Below are 23,266 nucleotides of genomic sequence, written 5' to 3' on the forward strand. Positions count from 1 at the left end.
AATCTTTGCTGCAAGAAATTTTATGTAATGATTCATGCTTCCTAGTCCATATCAAATCTCCAGTGGACTCTTATACCAGATGTTCAGGAGGATGAGAGGCAAAATTAGATCAAATGGAGAGCATCTATGTCTGAGGAAGGAAAGTAACATTGTATGAGGAAAACTACAGAGCCATCATGAATCAATCAACGGCGGGGATAGTAGTTGAAATAGGAGAATAATCCAAGAATGAGATAAGGGAATAGAGGGAGGTGGTGAAGTATGAGGAAGAACGTCAGGAGGGGAAGGATCCGACATAAGGGAGTCACGTGAGCATCCAGATGGGAGTGGTAGGTTAATGGGAAAAGAGGAAATGGGGCACATGGAGAAGGGGGGGATGGGGTGTGTTGGGAGAGAGTAGGAGGAAGAGGGGTAGGGGGAACTTGAGGAGGAGGATGGATAATAGTAATTATTTTGAATGTAGAAGGAATGGGAATAGACAGATTGGAGATTGGATGTGAGAGGAGCATTCTCTTAGGTCTTGTTTAAGTAGTTTTGGATGTCTTCAAAAGTTTCTGGAAGGGAGATGGATGGGGAGGTATGAGTAACAACGGTTTTCTTGTGAGGAGGAGAAGAGGGGATGGATGTACGAGGAGCAGAGGAAGAGGTGGGTGTAGGAGAGGATGTGGTGGAACATTCAGACTGCCTAGTGCGACAGGTAAAGTGAGGTAGGAGGGGTAGGTAACGGGTAGGGGTAGGATGGTTCAGGGTAATGGGGAGAGATACTGGGGGAGATGTTGAGAGGGGAGGGGAGTGGAGTGAAGTACAGTTTTGGAATAGGCAAATCTCGTCGACGTGCTTCTTGTCTGGCCTCGTAGAGTGAGGCCTAGTTTGAATCTGAGAACTGCGATTTCAGATTTGAGCTTGTAAGCAGAGCAGCTCCTATAAGATACATTATGGGAGCCACCATGATTGGCACATGTGCAGAGCAGGTTGGGCACATAGAGGGCAGCGGGCTGTGGAGCGTTTGGCAGGGTGGCCAAAACGCCAACATTTCTGACATTGACGGGGAAGTGGTCGATATGGTTGGACAGGGCAGGCCACTCCACCCATATAAACTTCATGGGGTTAGAAAGCAAAATAAATGTGCTAGACATCAAAGGTCATATATAGAAAGGTATATTTGTGAAAAGATAAAGTCTTATAGCAGTTCAGAAACAGTATAGCACTGAAAGGGGCAAAGGAGGGTGAGGGTAGAGAGGGTGGAATAAATAGGCAAATGTAGTGATTAACATAGGTGATTAGATCAAAGTTGTTAGAGGAAGTGTGTGATTTTGCAAGGAAGTCCATAATGCAAGGTGGGATTAGCAAAGGAGAAAGGGGGTTTAAGGGTGATTAGATTAGTTTCATGAGTAAAGTCAGCAGGAAGGGAAGGGAGTTGTTGTGACAAAGTCACAACATAATGGGGAAGGAAGGGGGATAATGCGGATGAAGAGGGGAGCAATGGATTGTATTGGGAGGAAAGGGTGTAGGGGAACATGAATAAGAGGAGCATGGATGTCGGCAGTTATTTCGAGTGTAGAGTGGATGGCAACAGAGAGATTAGAAGATGGGATGAGGTGTAGGCCTGTTATCTTTGGTCATGATTAGATAGTTTGAAGTTCTGAGAGTTTCTGATGTGGATTTGGTTGGGAAGGTCTGAGAAACAAAGGTTTCCTACGAGGGGGAGAAGAAGGGATAGGCGTCTGAGGGGTGGAGGAAGAGGTAGGTGGAGGAGAGGGTGATGTAGGAGATGGGTTGGAATGTTTAGGTTGTTTGCTACGGGTAGAGCGAGGAGGGAGAGGGCTAGGTGGCAGGGCAGTGATTGGGGTGTCTGGATTTAGAATGGCAAAAGAACTTGACTGGGAGAGGAAGGGGTAAAAGTTGAAACGTTAGACGGAGGAGGAATAGATATAAGGGAATGTAGAAATACCGTGGAAGGAAGGGGAGGGGCAAAGTGAAGGCAACATTAGAGTAAGGAGTAAGAGAAAAAAAATCGTCGACGTACTTCCAGTCTGGCCTCAGAAAAAGTGAGACCAAGTTTGAATTTGAGAGTTGCCATCTCACATTCAAACTTGTAGGTGGGGCATCTCCTATAAAATACATTATGGGACCCTCCACAATTGGCACATGTACGTGACTGTGCAGAATATTTGGTCGATCATGACCAGGTTGGACACATATAGGGCATCGGCCTGTGAAGCGGCAGTGTTCGGCAGGGTGTACTAGACGCCTACAATGTCAATGTCATAGACACTGATATATCTTTAAAAATTAGACATAATACATCCCCAAACACCTTACACATGCACAAAACACAATATAAGGTTGATACTGTCGGGCAGGGAGGGATTCTCCCCCAACATAAACATGAACGGGGAGGTCATGTGTATGGAGAGTAATCTTGGCAATATTGGAGGGGAGTTACAACAGTCTCCAGGGGGAATGGTGTAACATTGTACTGATGCTGTATCAGAGTTCATGAGACAGCCGAGTAAGTCTTCTCTACAACTGACCAATCTTAGTATTAGACAGGGCAGTTTGCTGAGGAGATGGAGACAGTTCAGGTACAAGTATTGAGGGAGGGATGAGGCTAGGCAGGAATGGGTTTGCCAATGAAGTCAGGGTTGATAATGCTTTAGCTTGAGATTTAGATGTAACTGTGACAAGGCGGGAACGATCGGGGCGGCTGCGGAAAGAAACTTTGCCTACTTGTTTTTGGAGGCATCATTGGAAAAGGAAAGGGTTATCATCTATCTCAATTGGCTGGGCTAAAAAGAGTACTTGGAAGATATGTAGAGAGGGGGTAGCAGAAGGATAAGGCCTTGTGGAAGAGGGAGTGTTGAGTGAAGTAGTACTGCGGAGATATGGATAATAAAGCTGCAGAGTAGTAATAAGGGAGGAGGGGGTTAATGGTTAATGGTTAAAAGCAAGATAAATGTGCTAGACATCTAAGGTCATGTAGCACTATAGTTAATGTTAGGGAAGGGTGGTTGAGTTAGTGATTAGTTGTCTAAGCTGGGCAAAGGAATTGGTGAGTGAAACGGTTAGGGTCGGGTGTGGTAAGGAGTTAGATTAGATGAAGAATATGTATGCGTTTGAGGAAAGAGAATAGGTTGTTGAAGCAAAAGTGTGGGATTCTGTAAGGATGTCTGATAGGTTGGAGGTCGGTGAAGGGGGGATAGGTGGGGGAAAGCAGAGGTATGAGTTGTTTCAAAACGTGGGCACGACAATAGGATGTGTGGGATTGGAGTGTCTGGTGGTGTGTATTGACTTTATGAGAGTTAATGAGTTACATAAGGGATTCACGTGCGTAAGGAGTTTGTAAGGCGGGGTTGGGGTCGGGGGGGATGGGCTGTGTTGGGAGGGGGTAGGAGGATAGGGTGTAGGGGGGATATCGTTAGGAGGAGGATGGATATCAGCAGTTACTTGGAGTGTGGAAGGAGCAGGAGTTGTAAGATTTGGAGGTTGAGTGTCAGTTTTCATTAGGTAATCTTGAATATTTTCAATGGTTTCTTCTTCTGAGTTGGTTCGGGAGTTTTGGGGGATAAAGGATTTCTTGTGAGGTGGGGAAGAGAGGACTGGTGTCTCAAGCATAGGAGCAAAGGAAGGTGGAGGTGATTGTGGTAGGGGAAGAGGGGGTGGAACGCTTGTTCTGTCTGTTACGGGTACTGCGAGGAGGGAGAGGGGAAGGTGTTGGGGTTGTAGTGGTGATTGAAGTATCTGTAGTAGAGATTGGAGTGTCTGGATTTAGGATGGCAAAAGAGTTTGACTGGGGAAGGTAGGAGGTAGATGTTAGTGTGGGGGGGGGGGTTAGGAGAATTGGTAGAATGAGCAGTATTACTGGAGTAAGGAGTAAGGGAGAAATCACGTCGACGTGCTTCTTGTCTGGCTTCACGTAGTGTGAGTCCAAGTTTGAATCTGAGAGTTGCTACCTCAGACTCAAATTTATAGGTGGGACAACCCCTATAAAATACATTATGGGGGCCGCCACAGTTGGCACATGTGCGTGATTGTGCAGGGCAGTTAGATCGGGTATGGCCAGGTTGGCACATAGTGGGCATCTGGCTGTGGAACGGCAATGTTTGGCTGGGTGTCCTAGACGCCAACAGTTTTGGCACTGACGTGGAGGGTTGGTATGGACGAACAGGGAGGGATTCTCCTCCTATGTAGACGTTAAAGGGAAGGTCCATGCCTACGGAAGGTAATTTTGGCTATGTTAGTGGGTTTCTTTCGATGACCTCTGGGGGGAATGGAGTAGCATTGTACTGATGTTGCATCATAGTCTGTGAGACAGCAAGATCTTCTCCACAATCTGACCAATCTTTGTCATAGATTGGGCAATTTGCTTGGGAGATTGAAACTGTTCCGGTGCAAGTATTGAGGGTTGGATGGGGTTTCTGCAGGGATGGGGTTACCATATAGGTCTGTTAGTTTTGTTAATGCTATAGCTTGGTTTTCGGATGTTACTGTGACAAGACGGGAGCGGTCGGGTCGGCTACGGAAAGAGACTTTACCTACTTGTTTTTGGAGACATGTTTGGAAGAGAAGGGTGTTGTCAGAGTAGGGAGCTGTGGGAGGGATCACGAAAAATCGGTCCCATTTGGCTGCGCTGAAGAGGGTATTCAAAATTGTTGTAGAGATAGGGGTAGTAGAAGGGCGGGGGCGTGACGAAGATGGAGTAGTGTTAAGGGAGGTAGTGTTATGGGGAGGTGGGCAATAAGGCTGTAAGGATTAATAAGGGAGGATGGGGTGGTGATGTTGGAGGTTGTGGGGTAGAGGTGTTGAAGTTGAGATTGCTGGGAGAGTGGAAATGTTCCTTAAGGGTTGATTGTTGGCTACTGTACTAGTAGGTATTGATGAGGGGGTAGTTATTGCAGTGTTCGGAGCCGTGGTCAAAGGAGAGCCTGGGGTCAGGGAATCTGGTGGGTTTACATCGTTGGGCTATTGATAAAGGGCAAGCCTCATTGCCCCTAATAGTGGGGATAAGTTTTCATTACTGGCCATGGTAAGCCTGGATTATGTTGGGGATAAAAACAGTCCACCCCTCAGGGTCCCTTTGAGGGGTAAGGGCTAGATAACTAAATCAGGGGAATACCGTGCCCATGGCTCCCTCAGGCCGTTCAGGACTGGCACAAAGTCAGCCTTTCATCCTTTCAGCACGGCTCTCACACCTTAGGAGGTGGATAGCAGAAGGGTTTGGTGAAGGGACAGAAACGAAAAGTGGGAAGGAAAATAAGACCATGCAAAATTAGTTGAGTCGAGGGCTGAGTCCCAAGGTTGGGGAGTTCCCCATCATTGGTCCCAGTCTCCGCCTCCTAAGCCCCCCCACGACAACAACGGGCAAGGGATTGGGGGGGAGGGAGGAGGGGGTAGTAGATGAAATCAAGGATACTGGCAGAGGAGGAATGTTTCCTAGAGGTTGAGTCATGCCTGGGTGGATAATTTTGACTGGACTGAGGTGAAAGTAGGCGTTGAGAGGAGGGGTTGTAGTAGTGGGGTTAGTTGATAAAGGGGTTAGCCATGGTAAGCCTAGAGTATGTTGGGAAGAGAATGGTCCACCCCTCAGGCTCCCCTTGAGGGGTAAGAGCAAGACAACTAAACAGGAATATCATACCCATGGCTCCCTTAGGTCGTTCATGACTGGCACAAAGTCAATTTTAAACTTTCACTCACCATATTAATGCGAACCGTGCCATTGCTTCCCTTTGGCTAAAATTCAAATTTTGGGTGAATATCTGGACATCTTCAGCTTTACACTCCAGCGAATCATGTAGTGTGCCATAGCCAAGCACTCTGCATGCCAAAGGGCCGACACTGAGCTAGTGGATAAAGGGGAAAGCCTCAATGCCCCTAATAGTGGTTAATGGTTAATAGTTGCAAAGTAAAATATATATGCTAGACATAAAAGGTCATATAGTAATATAGAAATGTGTAATAGCGAAGTGGGTAAAGAGGGGGTTAGTTGATGATTATGATGGATGTCAGCAGTTACTTTAATTGTAGAAGGAATGGAATAGGAGTAGAGAGACTGGAGGATGGTTGAGGTGTAGGCATGAAACATATGGGGGGTGGGGACAGGAGACAGATGTTGAGGGGTGGACGGAGAGGTTAATGGACAGGATGGGGTAGAAGATGGGATGGAGCATTTACCTTGTCTTGTGCAATGAATTTGGTGAGGAGAAAGAGTGGTGGGTACTTAGGAAGTAAAGAAGTGATTGGAAGGTCTAAAATAGTGGAATAGATTGGGGTGTCTGGATTTAGAATGGCAAAAGAATCTGACTGGGAGATGGAGGGAAGTGGGATGAGGAAGAGATGCTGGAGATGTAGAAACATTTTGAGAGGAAAGGGGAGGAGATGAGAGATTATTGGAGTAGGGAGTGATAGAGAAACCATGTCAACGTGCTTCCTGTCTGGCCACATGCAGAGAGAGACCAAATCTGAATCTGCTACAAGTACTTCAGACTCAAACTTGTAGGTTGGGAACCCCTATAAAATATAATATGGGACCCACCACAATTGGCACATATACATAACTGTGCAGACCAGTTTGATTGATTATGACCAGGTTGGGCACATACAGGTCATCAGGCTGTGGTACAGCAGTGTTTGGCAGGATGGCTTAGACAACAGCAATTCTGACACTGATGGGAGGGGGGAGGGAGGTTGTTATGGTCGGACAGGGAGGGATTCTCCACCAATGTAAACATTAAAGAGGAGGTCATGTCTATGGAAAATAATCTTGGCAATATTGGTGGGGGACTTACGACAGTCTTTAGGGGAATGTATAGCATTATACTGATACTGCATCATAGTGCACAAGGCAGATGAGGAAGTCTTCTTCACAATCTGAACACTCCTTGTTTTAGACAGGGCAGTTTGTTGGGAGATGGAGACAGTTCCAGTACATATATTGAGAATGGGATAAGGTTAAGCAGGAAAGAGTTTTCCAGTGAAGTCTGTTTATGTTTGACAATTCTTTAGCTTAAGCTTCAAATATAACTGCAAAGAGGCAGCTGTGGAAGGTGACTTTGCCTACTTGTTTTTGGAGACATTGCTGGAAAAGGAGAATGTTGTCAGAGTAAGGAGCTGTGGCGGGATAATGAAAAATTGGTCCAATATGGTTGGGCTAGATAAAGTATTTAAGATGTTTACAGAGGGGGAAGTAGTAGAAGGATGGGGGCGTATGGAAGAGGGAGCAGTGTTAAGAAAGGTAGTATTATGGAGAGGTGGACAATATGGTTGTGTAATAGTAATACTGGAGGATGGGGTAGTTGATGAAGAATGTTGGGAGTGGAGATGAAGTAAAGGATGCTGGGAGAGGAGGAATGTCTCCTGGAGGTTGAGCATTGACCTGGGTAGATGATATGATAGCATTGTTCAGTCATAGTCAAAGGAAAGCCTGGAGTTGTGGAACTGGGAGAATTTGAATTCATGGGGCTATTTAATGAAGGGGCAAGCCTTATTTCCCCTAATAATAGTATCAAATCTTCATTATTGGCCATAGTAAGCCTGGGTATGTTGGGGGTAGAAGTAGTCCATCCCTCAGGGTCCCTTTGAGGGGTAAGGGTAGACACTAAATGGGAGAATACTATGGCTCCCCAGGCTGTTCATGACTGGCACAAAGTTATCCTTTCAAACATATCTCACACTTTTAGAAATGGATAGTAGAAGAGATTAGAAAAGACGGAAATGAAAAGGGGGAGGGAAAAATTGGATTGGGAGTCAGTGCCCCTAATAAGGGCAAAAAAATCTTCTTTATTGGCCATGGTGAGCCTGAAAAATGTGGGGAAGAGAAATCTTCAGGGTCCCCACTAGGGGTAAAGGGCTAGGCAATTAGCCATAGGAATACCATGCCTATGGCTCCTGGAGGCCTTTCAGGACTGACACCAAGCCTGCCCTTCATCCTTTCAGTAGGAAGTGGACAGAAGATGGGATGACAAAGAAAGGAAAAAGAAAGGGTGAGAAGAAAGGACCATGCAAAATTAGTTTGAGGTGAGGGCTGAGGTCCAAGTTAAAGGGGGATCCCCTACATTGGGCCTCAGTCTCTGTTTCCTAAGCCACCCCACAACAATAACGAGCAAGGGATTGGGGGCTGAAGGTATGGGGTATAATTCATGATTAATTACACAATTAGAATTTAGTATTGTATTATGAACTCATTCCCTATTAAATTTACATGTACAGTAGTTTGGTATATTGGTATATAAAAATAATAGTTCATCCTGAATTGTTGGTGTTTATTAAATTTACAGGGTTATATAAAAGTCAGAAATTGAGGATACAGGGTGAAGATGAAAATTTTACTAATAAATCCATTCATTAAAAACATGCTTCACACTGAACTGAATTCTCCCATATTTATATAAACTGGATAAATGAAGAAAAATTATATATATCCTTATAAAAACAATTCAATACTTCACCCTGTACATAAAGTTACACATTATAATGCTGATTTCAAATTGATGCAATAGTATATTAATTTGAATTATTTGTTTGTAGAGATAGATGTTGATGATAATGACAACTAATGCATATTTTAATATTCTAAATGCTTCTATCATGGATTGGGGAAAAAAGAAGGAAAACAGAAAGAAAGAAAGAAAGAAAGAAAAAAAAATTTACTGTTAGATACACAAATACAATCAAATGTATACAAATGTGAACAAACTTTGACATTACTAGGTGTGTCCATTACCAATGAGTACATTTGACTGCAACTTTCCCTATCAGTAGATTGATAAAAAAAAAAGCCAAATACACATAGCCTATATACACTTTCCTGCACTATCAAAATATGTTTGCAGCAAATTGCACTTCAGTGACCATCATCTTAAAAAAAATTGAGAACATATTAAAAAAAAAAGTGAGGGTAACATTCCAAAGAGAAACTGAACTTCATAAAATAGTCCTTAATTCAAGTAAGTAATGACTAAAGTCCACGCACAAAAATAACAAAAAAACAATACCATGCACAGCAATGAAACACTTCACAAGGTATTCATGAATTTCTAATGTTTTTGTTCTTCCAGTATTTCATCTGAACTGTCTCTGGTGGAGTACATCTGTAGATCTTACAAACAGAAGGATACAAAAAGATGAATGCTTACATAATTCACATATATATAGAGAGAAAAAATGCATTTTATTGATGGATTACTAATACCAACTCTTCTTTTTTTAGTGGAGAGTAAGTCAAGAAAATATCAACACAATATTTTCAAGAACAAAAAGGAAAGCACCAGTAGGAAAAGCATTAGAAGCACAATGAGAATATCAATTCTAAAAATAGGCTATATTGTGTTTTGTGCACATGTTGGGTGTTTGGGGATGTACAGTGTCTAATTTTTAAAAATATATCAGTGTCTATGTGCATGGCATGTGTATGTGTGTGTGTGTGTGTCTGTATGTGTATGTGTGGTGTGGTGTGTGTGTGTGTCGTGGGGTGTGTGGTGTGTGTGGGGTGTGTGTGTGTGTGTGTGTGTGTGTGTGCTGTGTGTGTATGCATGTGTGTGTGTGCGTGTGTGTGTGTGCGTGCGGGCATGTTCTTGTGTGCATACATACAAGCATCAATACATATATGTATATATATATGATATATATATAATGTATAGTATATATATATATGATATATATATATATAGATGTATATATATATTATGTATAGTATATATATGTTATATATTTGTATTTATATGTATCTGTATATATTATATGTATATATATATATGTATTATATATATATATATACACACATATACATATATATTTATATACATATACACACATATACGTATATATATACATATACACACATATACATATATATAAATATACATATATACATATATATATACATATACATATATACATATACATATATACATATAAATATACTATATATAATAATATATATATATATATATAATAATATATACATACATATATATATCAACACATAATATTATCATATATATATATATATATATTATATATATATAATATATATAAATGTACTTTATATATATGTATACACATATACATATACATATACATACATAAAGACATACACACATGTATGCACGCAGACACACACATTCACAAATGTCAGCTTAAAGAATCTATACGCTGCCTCATTTAGAATAAACAAATTCTGAACAATTTAAAATCTATTTCCATATTAGTACTTTAACAATACTACTACAAATACACAAACATGCAAAAAAACAACAACTTATAAGCTTAGGTTCAAGGTAACATTTTCTATAATGAAAACAATTGTTTTCATCCTCACAATTAACATATTATTTAAAAAATTTAATGAGTATTTCATACATTTCTTTATATAGTAACATACTTATATATGGTTGACATTGTAAAAGTATAAAAGAAAAATCTGGCATTATATGAACCAGAACGTCAATCAATGTAGATATATCATTAATACTGTCATTAAGAGAACAGCTTAGAAAGAAGTACCTACTAAAAATGTCACTTTTTGATATTTTCAAAGAGAAAAGTAACAAACCATGTTGATCACGTTGAGATATAAGGCTCATTTTTTTTTTTTTTTTTTTTTTTTTGTACTACTTCATAAAAGCCTACATACTGTAAACAGAAACCAAGTCCAGTAGTTTGTGCAAAAGGAGGGAGTGAAGAGGGGGGAGAGGAGAGGAGAGGAGAGAGTGATGGGGGGTGGGGGGGGGGAGGGAGGGAGGGAGGGAGGGAGGGAGGGAGGGAGGGAGGGAGGGAGGGAGGGAGGGAGAGAAGAGAAAGAGAAAGAGAGAGAGAAAAAAAAATTACTGTAAACAGAAACCAAGTCCAGTAGTTTGTGCAAAAGAGAGGAGTGAAGAGGAGAGGAGAGGAGAGAGTGATGGGGGGTGGGGGAGGGAGGGAGGGAGGGAGGGAGGGAGAGGGAGAGGGAGAGGGAGAGGGAGAGGGAGAGGGAGAGAGAGAAAGAGAAAGAGAAAGAGAAAGAGAAAGAGAGAAAAAATTACTTTCCCCACCTAGATTGCAATTTGTGCACTATGTATGTATGTATATGTGTGTGTATGTTGTATGTGCATGTGTGTGTGAGAAAGTGCACATGAATGTGTGCAAGTGTGTGTTTCTTGACATATATATGCTTATGTTATATATTGTGTATTGTGTATATTATAAATACAATCACCAAATAAAAAAGATAAATAGTACTACCTCCAGCCTATTCTTCCCTTTAGTGTCAATCTGCTTGCAGTATGTTAAAAAAAAGTCCCAATTTTTTTTGTCTGATCCTAAGTAAAAGCAATAAAATATTCCCCTTATTTTCTAATGCTAAAGCTTTATACAATCACAGAGATTTTTACTGTAAATTTGATATTAGGACTCTCATTAATAAAAGTAATTCATTCTAAATATCAAAAAATCTAATTACTGACAGTCATATTGCTATAGGAGCTAACAGCAAACAGTACACTTGACATGGAGATTACACATCTAATATTCAGTCTGCAATACAACACAGATACAAAGAATAATTGTAGAGAACAGTTTGGAACACACAGATCATGTTGTCTCTTGCTGCTGAAGAATATCACTGTTGGTAATTAGGGTTATATGCTAGCTGCTTCTCTGAGTAGGGAGGTGGCTGGTCAGCTGTTGGATGAAATCAGAACAAGACAATTAATATATATCATTTGGCATCTCAAAAATATGCATATCAAGTGGATTTTACGAAAATATGTAGAATAAATAATAAGAATGTGAAAATTATAAACACAAAAAATCCAATAATATCAAGAAAATATACACTTTATTTTAAAAACACTTAATTTCAAATGATTAATTTCCAGAATATCTAAATCATCTGAGAATTTCATCTGTATTCTGTTTAAAAATATTTCAAATTCTATTTTACACTTCTATCATAAACAAGAGCAAAGTTTTATCTAAAATCAAGTTTCAGGCTTTAAAATATCAAATCTTGGATATAAAATTATAACAAAGTTGTAACACAATAGTGCTCACTACTGATTTATAAATAATGAACAACAATTGACAAAGTATTAAATATAAAATGCTTACATTTCAACTCTGTAAAAGTCATATCTGAAGATTTGTAAATTTACTCTCCAATCTATTTGTTACTAAAATGAATTCTAGTAAAGCCTACTTATTAGCTGGTGTACATCTGATATATGTCATATCTATGAGATATCCAATAGTTTGTAATAATGCATTACTGTTAGTCTCCTGGGCATGCATCCCTTATTTAAAAATTTCACTATCCTGTTCAAATAAAAAAAAAAAAATTCCTTCTAGTTCACATTTAGCATTTATGTTAGTGAGAAGAACTAGAAAATGAATAAGATACACTCCTAAATAATGGAAAATACAAACTGACAAATGAAGAATTTAAGCCTTATTAGCCTTAGGACTGATGGTTCACTGGTAATAGAACAACAAAAAATAATATGACTAGAATGACCTATCAAACTATAGTACAGCAATTATATTGCTGTCAGGTTCTCCGAGAAGGGATCAGACAGAGAAAGTAGCAAAGGCACGGGCAAACTTGATAAGCCTTATTCATGCAGCGGTGATACACGTGATATACAACACTGATACACAAACAGGAATATGGGCACGAAGCAATAGGTTACATCACCAAGTCACTGCACTTTACTACACGAAAGTCATGAGCACTTTATAACACAATAGTCACAATCACTGCACCACACACTAGTCACTATACTTAGTCATAGCAAAGCACTTGAATAGGCACGGTCGCATGGCAAGAGTGGAAGGTTGACTGCCAAAATTCTGGCGGATGCCCCTTTTATCCTTCCCGACATCCTTGTTCCTCAGGCGGGAGGATATGACCAATCACGGATGACCTAATCCCCCTACTGAGCCCGAGTATACATCGCCAAAGGTCCTAAGCATACCCAAGATGAGTCTTTCCCCCCGTGATGTGGAGGCCAATCACAGACGAGCTAATGCCGCCCCACGGCTCAGGCAAACGCCGTTAGAGGACCACAGTGCCCAAGATGAACTTGACATCTCACCTGGTCTTCTTAAGATAATCATCCGGAGTAGATATTATCTACAAAACATCTTGGGCACAGACTTCCTGATTCCTCCTAGCTTGGTGCACTGTTGGGTTCCTCTGGCGAGTGTGCTCTGCTAAGGAAATCAGTTTTCACTTCCTTTGATCAATTGCACCTGGATCCAAAAGTTCTGTGGGTACATGGCCCATCGCACGATCCTTGCGTTCCATATTTGTTCCCCAAGGTAGGCCAGTGGTTGATGATCTGTTTGAAGTATGAACCATGTTTTTTTTGCATGGTGTCTTGTCAGATTCAGACATTGACTGTCACAGCATGATACTTAATTGTATTTTCATGTTGTGATGATCTTGGAGTGAGTACGTGGCAGGGTCCCCAGTTCCTTTCCACGGAGAATGCCGTTGTCACCTTTTAGGTAATCATTCTCTCTATTTACCCGGCACTGACTTGGGCCGGCTTGCCCAACCAGTGGTTAGGTAGGCAATCGAGGTGAAGTTTCTTGCCCAAAGAAACAACGCGCCGGCTGGTAACTCGAACCCTCGAACTCAGATTGCTGTCGTGACAGTCTTGAGTCTAATACTCTAACCATTCCGCCATCGCGGCCTATATGAACCGTGCATTGTAGATATAATTACTGAATTTCTTCACGGCCCAAACGGCAGCTAGACATTCCTTTTCCATGGCCGAGTACCTCCTCTCACAGCTAGACAGCTTCTTACTGGCGTAGCTTACAGGGAACAATTCACCACTCCCATTCCTGTAGCAGGACAGCCCTATGCCTGTGTCTGATTCATCGGTAAGCCGGATGTATGGACGAGAGTGATCGGGGAGTCTAAGAATGGGCTGATTAGTCAACAGCGATTTGAGAGAGGAATATGCTGCTTCTTGAGGCTCCTTCCATCGTACCTTATTCGGCTGCCCCCTCTTGGTTAGGTCAGAAAGGGGGGCAGCAATGCTGTATAGTTGGCTATATAATGCATAGAGTATCCTATCAAGCCAAGAAACGCCCCCACTTCTTTTTTGATCTTAGGACGGGGAGCTTGTCTAAATTTCACCAGATTATCTTCTAATAGTCCCATGGATCCATTAGGGAGCACATGCCCGATGAAATCCACCCTGTTGGTAGCCAGGATGCATTTAGATGGCCTGGCCTTCATCTCGACTGCATTTATCCTTCTAAAAAGATCCTCCAGAAGCCGAAGATGTTGCTCCCGAGTGGACGATGATGTCATCTATATAACTCTTAAACTCCACTCATTCCCTTCAATAGGATCTTGATGGCCCATACAAGGGTTGCTCCAACATTCACAATCGCAAATGGCATCCGCAGGAATTTGTACTGTCCATCTGGATTAACGAAAGCTATCTTGTGGATGTCTTTTTTGGCCACTGGTATTTGCCAGTATCCTTTGCTAAGGTCGATTTTGGAGAAGTATTTCGCCCTCCTAGCTTGTGCAGTAATTCTTCTGCGGTGCCTCATAGGCATGGATCAAACTCAACCTTCTTGTTCAGCTGGTGGTAGTCCACAACAAACCGATATATTCCATCTCTCTTCTTCACCACCACAACTGGTGATGCATAAAGGCGAGCGGATTCCTGGATGATCCTGTGTCCAGCATTTCTTGCACCTCAGCCTGCAGAGCTTCCCTGAGTTTATATGGAACAGGGGTATGGTTTTTGCTCGAACAGGTTCTCATCGCTTGTTCACATATGATGGGTGATGAGATCGGTTACTCCCAGGACCCCAGAAAACATATTGTGATATTTTTCAGTTAAGTTACATAGTTCAATGTGCTGGAGCTGGGTTAACTGTTGTCCCATCTCAATTTGACCTTGTGGGCTTGAGGCCTCTAGATCTCTCAAGATTGCATTCTCACTGTTGGTCTACTCTCACTCGATTACTGCAGCTGCAGCTTTCTCAATGTTATGAGTTGAAGGGGAGTCCATGTCGGAGTTGTCACTAGTGATGGTCCGTTGCTGGTTGGCTGTACGGTCTGCATGTCTGACATAACCTTTCAGGAGGTTAGCATGGAAGGTCTTCAATTTGTTGCCCACCTTCAGCTGGTATACGTTACCCCGACGAGCTTCCACAGTCAGAGGCCCCTTCCACTGTATTTGCAGTTTATCGTGGGTCGCCGGCAGGAGAACCAGCACTTCATCGCCTGCTTTGAACGAATTGGCCTTCGTCTTGCGGTCATAGTGCTTTTTGTACTGGCTCTGATCTCCTTCTAAATTCTGTCTTGCCAGTGCCATAGTTTCTTCAAGCCTTTTGTGGAGGTCAAACACATACTAATAGCTTGGTTTGATTTGTGGGGCAATTCTCTCTCCTGTCCATAGCTCCTGCAGGATCCCCATTTTCTTTCTTTTAACGGTAGGTTCATGTCTGAGCCGGCGTGGTCACAACATGATACTTAATTGTAGTTTTCATGTTGTGATGCTCTTGGAGTGAGTACGTGGTAGGGTCCCCTTCCTTTCCACGGAGAGTGCCGATGGTACCTTTTTTAGGCAATCACTCTCTCTATTTATCTGGGCTTGGGACCAGCACTTGACTTGGGCTGGCTTGGCCACCCAGTGGCTAGGTAGGCAATCAAGGTGAAGTTCCTTGCCCAAGGGAACAACGTGGCGGTTGGTGACTCGAACCCTCGAATTCAGATTGCCGTCGTGACAGTCTTGAGTCCGACGCTCTAACCATTCGGCCACCGCGGCCTTAGGATCCCCATAGGACCCCGAAATTCATGCTCATATAAGAGCTCAAACGTGGCAAAACCAGTGTAGGACTGAGGTACTTTGCGATAAGCAAACAGTAGTGGACTCAAGTACTGGTGCCACTGTCGGGGCTGCTCCGCCCCACAGACGACTCAACATTGCCTTGAGGGTGCCGTTTGAATTTCTCAATCAAGCCAGTGCTCATGGGGTGGTAAGGGGTTGTTGGCAACTGCTTCAAGCTAAGCAGATGGCTCACCTCGTGCATACAGTCAGATATGAACTGGGTTCCTCGATCATGGATAATTTCCTCTGGTATACCCAGGTGGCTGTAGATTTCCACCAAGGCCTCTGCCACAGTCTCAATCGTCATCCTCTTCAGGGGGACTGCCTTGGGGTACCTGGTTGCATAGTCCACCAGCGTGAGAATGTATCGACGGCCCTCACTGGATGCTGGTTTTATGGGGCCAACAATGTCCACTGCCACTTGCTTGAAGGGAGTGTCAATCAGTGTAGTTTTATGCATGTTTCAATGTCCGTTGCACAAGTCACATGACTGGCAGAAGCGTCTGACATCAGCTGCACAACCAGGCCAGAAGAAATTGCTAAGGACCCTATCCTTACACTTCCTGGTGCCTAGATGACCTCCCATGAGAGAGCAGTGAGCTACATCGATCACTTGGCTCCTCAATGGTGTGGAGACGACGACCTGCCGAAGGGGTTGTTCACGTTTTCTCCTTGGATGGCTTGCAACATGATAGACGACGTCATTGACGATCTCATAACATATCTCACATCGTCCTCTACCTCGGACTTCAGTGAGCTCTCTGAACTTGTTCAATGTGGTATCAAGATGATGTTGCCTGACCAGCTGGGCCTTGTTCAGTGATGTGCACGGTGAGCTGGCAGAGGTCCTCAGTGTCTCCTGCTGTCTTTTTGTAGCTGCCATTTGTTTGGTTTGCTCCGGGGGCCCTGCGCTAGGAATTTCTCCGATGATGAGGTCAGCAATGAGGTTTGGCATGCATAGACCATCCACCTGCCCTTGCAGGTATGGGGTATCAACCTATATACGTTCTGCCCATGCCCTCCTGACCATGTTGTCTAATAATTTTATCCTGACAGGCATCACCATGTACTCATTGTCCTTTACATACCTTGCTTTTACTATTACTGTAGTATAGCCGGTATCGCACTGGACATTAAATTTTTTCTGCCAACTTTGCCCTCCACCAGATTTAGTCTACATTTGGCGGTGGTGGTTCCGACTCCCGTGTACAAGATAACGGGTAAGTTCCTGTTGTCCTAGTCACTCTCAGCGTATAGCATGTGCCGTTACGATCGTCCGTGGAAGTCCTGTAGTTCATCGTCTTTATGTGGGCCTGCACCTTGTAGAGGACACTGTCATGTCATCCAATCCCAGCTCCTCTGCCTCAAGGTACAGACTCACGTGTGCGACTAAATCGCTACTATCTTTCAGCACACGATCACACACTAACGTTGCCAGTTCTTTGCTGCATTCGTTGAGGAACTGTTCCTTGAACATTAGCCACTTTAACCCCTCATAGTCGTGGCTCACACCTGATTGCAGAACCCATCTATCGAAGCAATCTTTAAGCCTACACATGAACTGTAGTGTAGTTTCCTTCTGTGTTTCTTGGTCACTCTCCTGGAACTTTTTCCGATAGCCTTCTTCAGTATGGTTTTACCAGGGCAGTAGTGCCATTTTTAACACGTCGTAATCGTGCTGACTGCTTGGGGGCAGGTGGGTGAAGACATCCAGTGCTGCCCCTGAGAGTGTATTCCCAAGGTGGGCTGACCAGTGTTGGCGGGGGAGTTCTGCCTGTGTAGCTCAGTTTTCAAATCTCCGCATGAATGAATCAATGTTGTCTCAGCCGTTGACAAACTGGGGAAAGGGAAGGTGAAGACCCCTAGTAGAGTACACACTAAGCAGTATGGGGCCCTTATCCTGGTCTTGTCTTTCTGATTTCTGTTCCTCAGCTTCACGTCGCTGGCGATACTTCCGCTCCCACAACAGCGCCTTCCGTTGTTGTTCTCTGTCTTCGTAGTATTGTTTTCAGATCATCCTGCCGAATTTTCTCCTGTTCCTGTATATAGTGTAGAAAGGCTTTCCCTTCGAGAGCGATCTTCTCAGCCTCCATCAGATAATCACGTGTGATGAGCCTTTGTGGCAACTGACTGTATGATCCTGGCCGAAAAGGGATCAGACGGGAAAGTAGCAAAGGTATGGGCAAACTTGATAACTCTTTATTCATGCAGCGGTGATAAACGTGATATACAACACTGATACACAAACAGGAATACGGGCACGAAGCAATAGGTTTACGTCACCAAGTCACTGCACTTTACTATACGAAAGTCACTGCACACAGTCATGAGCACTTTATAACACAATAGTCACAATCACTGTACCACACACTAGTCACTATACTTGGTCACAGCAAAGCACTTGAATAGGCACAGTCGCATGGTAAGAGTGGAAGGTCGACTGCCGAAATTCCGGTGGATGCCCCTATTATCCTTCCCGACGGTGTTAACGCTGACATCCTTGTTCCTCGGGCAACACGACAGAGGACGTCATATGACCAATCACGGATGACCTGATCCCGCCTACCGAGCCCAAGTATACATCGCCAAAGGTCCTAAGCATCCCCGAGATGCCCCCCCCCCGTGATGTGGCAGCCAATCACAGATGCCGCCCCACGGGCTCGGGCAAATGTCGTTAGAGGACCACAGTGCCCAAGATGAACTTGACAATTGCCAAACAACTATTATCATGATGAGTAGAAAATCACAGATTCATGACTCAATTTAACTCCAAGATAAATGATACTGACATCCTATCTTTAACACAGTATCTTTGTTCCCTCCATTTGTGTTACCTAAAATAAACCATGAACAATGTAATTTAACCAACTGCTCCAAGCAAAAATATGAACAGAGAAGAGAGTGATGAATGAACTTTTATGACCTTATCATTCCTTACTTTGCTATTAATCTAGGAAATAATTAACTAACAGTTACAGAATGTAAGACTAGCATCACTAGATCTCTAAAATTTGCTTTTACAGGAAAACTGATTTTGATAAGCTGTAATAAAAACTTCTCATGCAATCACTATTTTCTAGATAGATACCTTGCATAAGATGTATGTGCAATCAATTCTAGAGACTACAGTGATAATGTATATATAGTATGATTGTTACTGATGATGAGAATATTAAATCTACCAATGTCAGATATTCACATGGCCTAATATTTCCATCACTAATCTACACATTTTGTGGTGTAATAATGCATGCACAATCATGCAGACATAACAGAGATCAAGAAATAGTGTTTCAGAGTTAAACCTAAAAGTGATATGTGTGACCAAAGTGTAAACAAAAATATAATAGGAAGATTGATCTGTTATGATGCATAAGCTTTAAGCTCCAGTTCATTCAACATCCATTTCCTAAAGGAAGTGTTAAACGTTTTTGTTGATATCCATGTATCTTCATCACACTTAACCCCTATGATCCGGATGATGTGACCATCACGTCATGAAAAAATTTGGCTTGAGGGGCGGGTGACATGAACATGCTGTGATGGGAAAACTTGGCTGTGGGCCGGGGTGACGCAACCTGTCATGAGCATATCGGCTGAAGGCTGGGGTGATAGGAAAGTCTCGCCATGAGTGCACGAACCTCTGGAGGGTGATTGGACTAATTTAAGTGTTTAGAAAGGGGCTTTTGCATTATTTCCATCAATAAATGAGTGTGGGATGTAGCATCCGTGAGCCATGACTGGAAGAGTGCTGGCTCCATGGAGAATGCCACTTTCATACTCAGCATCCTGTTCTTGGCCACTGAGACCACCGACACAGTTGTATTACAGAAAATGAAAAAAAGACAAATAACAAAACATTGCTTATTGCTATTATTATTTTTCTTGCACTGAGTTACAGACTACTAGAGAGATGACATGAAGTCTGTGCATGGAAATCAGTCTATTACCATCTGATAAAGTAAATCATATGACAAATATGGACAGTGGAAAATGGCAAAAAAGCTAAAATGCTTATGCATAAAAAGAGGAAGTAACACGCAAGGGAAGGTTATAGAGTCTTATCACCACATATGAGTGCTTGTGTGTGCCCGGCCTACAAGCCACATACCCGTCAGAGTGGCTACTCACGCAAGCCTAATGTCTGTATTTCAACCTATGTGATTGCCGTGAAGCAACCGGATCCAATGGGTTAATAAAATACATTACTGAGTTAAACTTTTATAGCTTTGAAAGACATATAAAAGTTTCAAAATGTGCAAAATACCTTTGTTTGAAATAAAATCTATAACATATATTCATGTTGCGTCTAAAAATAATAGTAAGCCATAATCCATTCAGTGCCAAACCTTTGGCAGAAAAAGTTAATTGGATTCTTAGTCTTTCAGGAATTTTAATCAAAGACATTTTGCATTCTAATGATATACTAAATCTCAGAAAAACATATGTCATCACTTGTAACTATAATCCTCAGCCCCATATTAATGCCAATATCATTACCTCTGTGATGTTAAATTAGATATTTGAAGCAATGACAAGTGAAACTAAAATCTAATCTAAATAGTATCCTTCAATCTTTTTTCCTTTAATGGGATATTCAAATAACATACACATATGCTACCATTATTACAGTACAAAGTACAAAGATGTTATATTTAGTTAGACAGAAACACAGTCACTCTTACTCTTTGCTTTCTCTCCTTCCTTACCCAATCAATCATTTCATTAATTTGCCTTATTACTAGTGCAAAGGTGAGTGTTTCCAGAGTATGCAGGCACTGAATGGATTAATGTATTGCCAAATTATTAAAATAAGCAAAATAGCCATTTCTATACCTTAAACTGATCTCTTGTATACAGGTCAATGTCTACACTCATTATTCTTTGATCTCTGGAACAAGGAAAGGTCAGTGTATAATTGTATAGTGTTTTTTATTATGAATTCTGTTTTGTCAAAATGTGTGCTGTGTCTACAGGTGTTCCTTTGTATTTAGTATATACAGGCAGAAGCAGCATCAGTATCATATTTCAAGCTATGTATTCTTCCTATACCCATTATCATATACCTGTTTGTACTTTAACAAATCCAAGAAGTGGGCACAGGGCATTTATTATGAAAACACAAAGCAGATTTTAATAGTCAACAAAATTTTACATTACTTGCCTTTCTGTTTGTTTTTAAAAACACCTTAGAGAGGCTTGTCAAAAATCTGTGAGCATGTATTTTCACCAGGATTTAAATAATGCAAATGTTGTGTCATGATTGAAAAAAGCAGATAGTAAGCTTAAAACTGCTAAAATTCTGAATAAGGAGGAGAAAGATGGAAAGAAAGAAAGAAAAGAAAAGAAAAGAAAGATAAAGATGAAGAAAAAAATATTTTGGTAATGAAATTTCTGTGATAGGAATCTTTTCATTCATCTATCTTTCTATCTACATAAATTCATTTACATATAAATATGTGCATATGTGTGTGTGTGTGTGTGTGTGTGTGTGTGTGTGTGTGTGTGTGTGTGTGTGTGTGTGTGTGTGTGTGTGTGTGTGTGTGTGTGCATGTTTGTGCAAGTGTATGTGAGTGTTTGTGTATGCGTGCGTGGCGGGTGTGTGTGTGTGTATGGCGTGTGCACATGCCAGATGTGCAGGTGCATGATGTGCAGGTGCATGATGTGCGTGTGCATGGTGTGTGCGCATGTCGGATGTGCGGGTGCATGGCATGTGCGCATGTCGGATGTGTGGGTGCATGGTGTGTGCGCATGGCGGATGTGCAAGTGCATGGTGTGTGGGTGTGCCTGTGGTGTGAGTGCGCACATGTAGTGCGTGTGCGCGGTGTGTGTGTGTGTGTGTGGTGTGTGTGTGTGTGTGTGTGTGTGTGTGTGTGTGTGGTGGTGTGTGTGGTGTGTGTGTGGTGTGTGGTGTGTGTGGTGTGTGTGTGTGTGGTGTGTGTGTGGTGTGTGTGTGGTTGTGTGTGTGTGGTGTTGTGTGTGGTGGTGTGTGTGTGTGTGGTTTGGTGTGTGTGTGGTGTGTGTGTGTGGGTGTGTGTGTGGTGTGTGTGGTGTGTGTGTGTGGTGTGTGTGTGTGTGGTGTGTGTGGGTGTGGTGGTGTGTGTGTAGGGTGTGTGTGTGCGGTGCGTGTGTGTGTGCGGTGCGTGTGTGTGTGCGGTGGTGTGTGTGTGTGTGTGTGTGTGTGCACGCGCACGTGGTTTATGTGTGAAATCATTAATATGCATTCCATATCATAATGATTATCTGTATATCAATAAAAAAATAATAATATCAGACTTTTACAACATAGCAAACATGCATATTACTAAAACTAATTCCAAAATGTTACTAAAATACAATAAACACCAAGACCTGACTTTTACTGTCAACAAACTTGCATTATAAAATGGAAACATTCTACATTTAAATATGGATGAAACACAGGATTCCTAAACCAGTGGTTCCCAAAAAAGGCCAAGTTTGCATAATCTACCATGTGGCATGTGGAATTTGTGGTTTACATTACATTATTACATAATCTAAACACCCAACAGTATTATGATAACAATGTGGGTGGAGAATTGTGTGTGAGAGAGAGAGAGAGAGAGAGAGAGAGAGAGAGAGAGAGAGAGAGAGAGAGGAGGAGAGAGAGAGAGAGAGAGAGAGAGAGAGAGAGAGAGAGAGAGAAGAGAGGACAGAGGAGGGAGAGAGAGAGAGAAGGGGAGGGGAGGGAGAGAGAGAGAGAGAAGGGGAGGAGGGAGAGAGAGGGAGATGGAGAGGAGGGAGAGAGCAGAAGGAGAGAGAGAGAGAGAGAGAGAGAGAGAGAGAGAGAGAAGGAGATAGAAGGAGAGGAAAGAGAGAGAGAGAGAGGGAGAGAGAGAAGAGAGAGAGAGGAGAGAGAGAGAGAGAGAGAAAAGAGAGAGAAAAGAGAAAAGAGAGAGAGAAAAGAGAGAGAGAGAGAGAGAAGAGAGGAGAGGGAGAGAGAGAGAGAGACAAAAAGCAAAGCAAACCAACTATATTTTTTATTTTCCATACTAATATCCCACCACAAAACAATGAGTAAGCTCATTCCATCAACACATGTACATACATGCCATGCCCACTGCGAGTTTACTTTATTCATTGTTTTTACACATAGATGGCTCCACTTGTACTAAGGCACAAGTGAGCCAATTATGTTCTGCTTGTCTTGCCTGTTTAGCCTTTTCCTTGATTTTCGGAAACATTTAACGTTATATCTATGGCTGTAACTAATGTTTAACTTTATAGTAATTGTAATATCTTGATTAAAAAAAAAACCATTAATATTCATAGCATTAGTAAAAAAAAGGAAAAGGTGATATCAGGTAAATCAGGTCTACTAACTGACTCTTGGATAAGCTCTTGCAGAGCCATCTATGTGCAATATCTCACACACCACACACACCACACACACACACACACACAAAACA

General features: G+C 42.1%; 1 protein-coding gene and 1 long non-coding RNA gene across 3 annotated transcripts in view; both read right to left on the reverse strand.

Annotated features, from left to right (window-relative positions):
* Nucleotides 1–23,266, reverse strand: part of LOC119580973 (protein shisa-5-like) — a gene marked incomplete in the record, with an annotated part of 138,338 nt that overhangs the window by 14,799 nt on the left and 100,273 nt on the right.
* On the reverse strand, nt 11,208–21,035 carry LOC119580974. Its single transcript, XR_005229418.1, has 2 exons — nt 20,673–21,035; nt 11,208–11,655 (listed from the first exon to the last, which is right to left on the reverse strand). It is a non-coding gene; the product is annotated as an uncharacterized LOC119580974 (long non-coding RNA).

The sequence above is a fragment of the Penaeus monodon genome, chromosome 14 (assembly GCF_015228065.2).
Source record: "Penaeus monodon isolate SGIC_2016 chromosome 14, NSTDA_Pmon_1, whole genome shotgun sequence".
In the NCBI taxonomy this organism is placed as follows: domain Eukaryota; kingdom Metazoa; phylum Arthropoda; class Malacostraca; order Decapoda; family Penaeidae; genus Penaeus; species Penaeus monodon.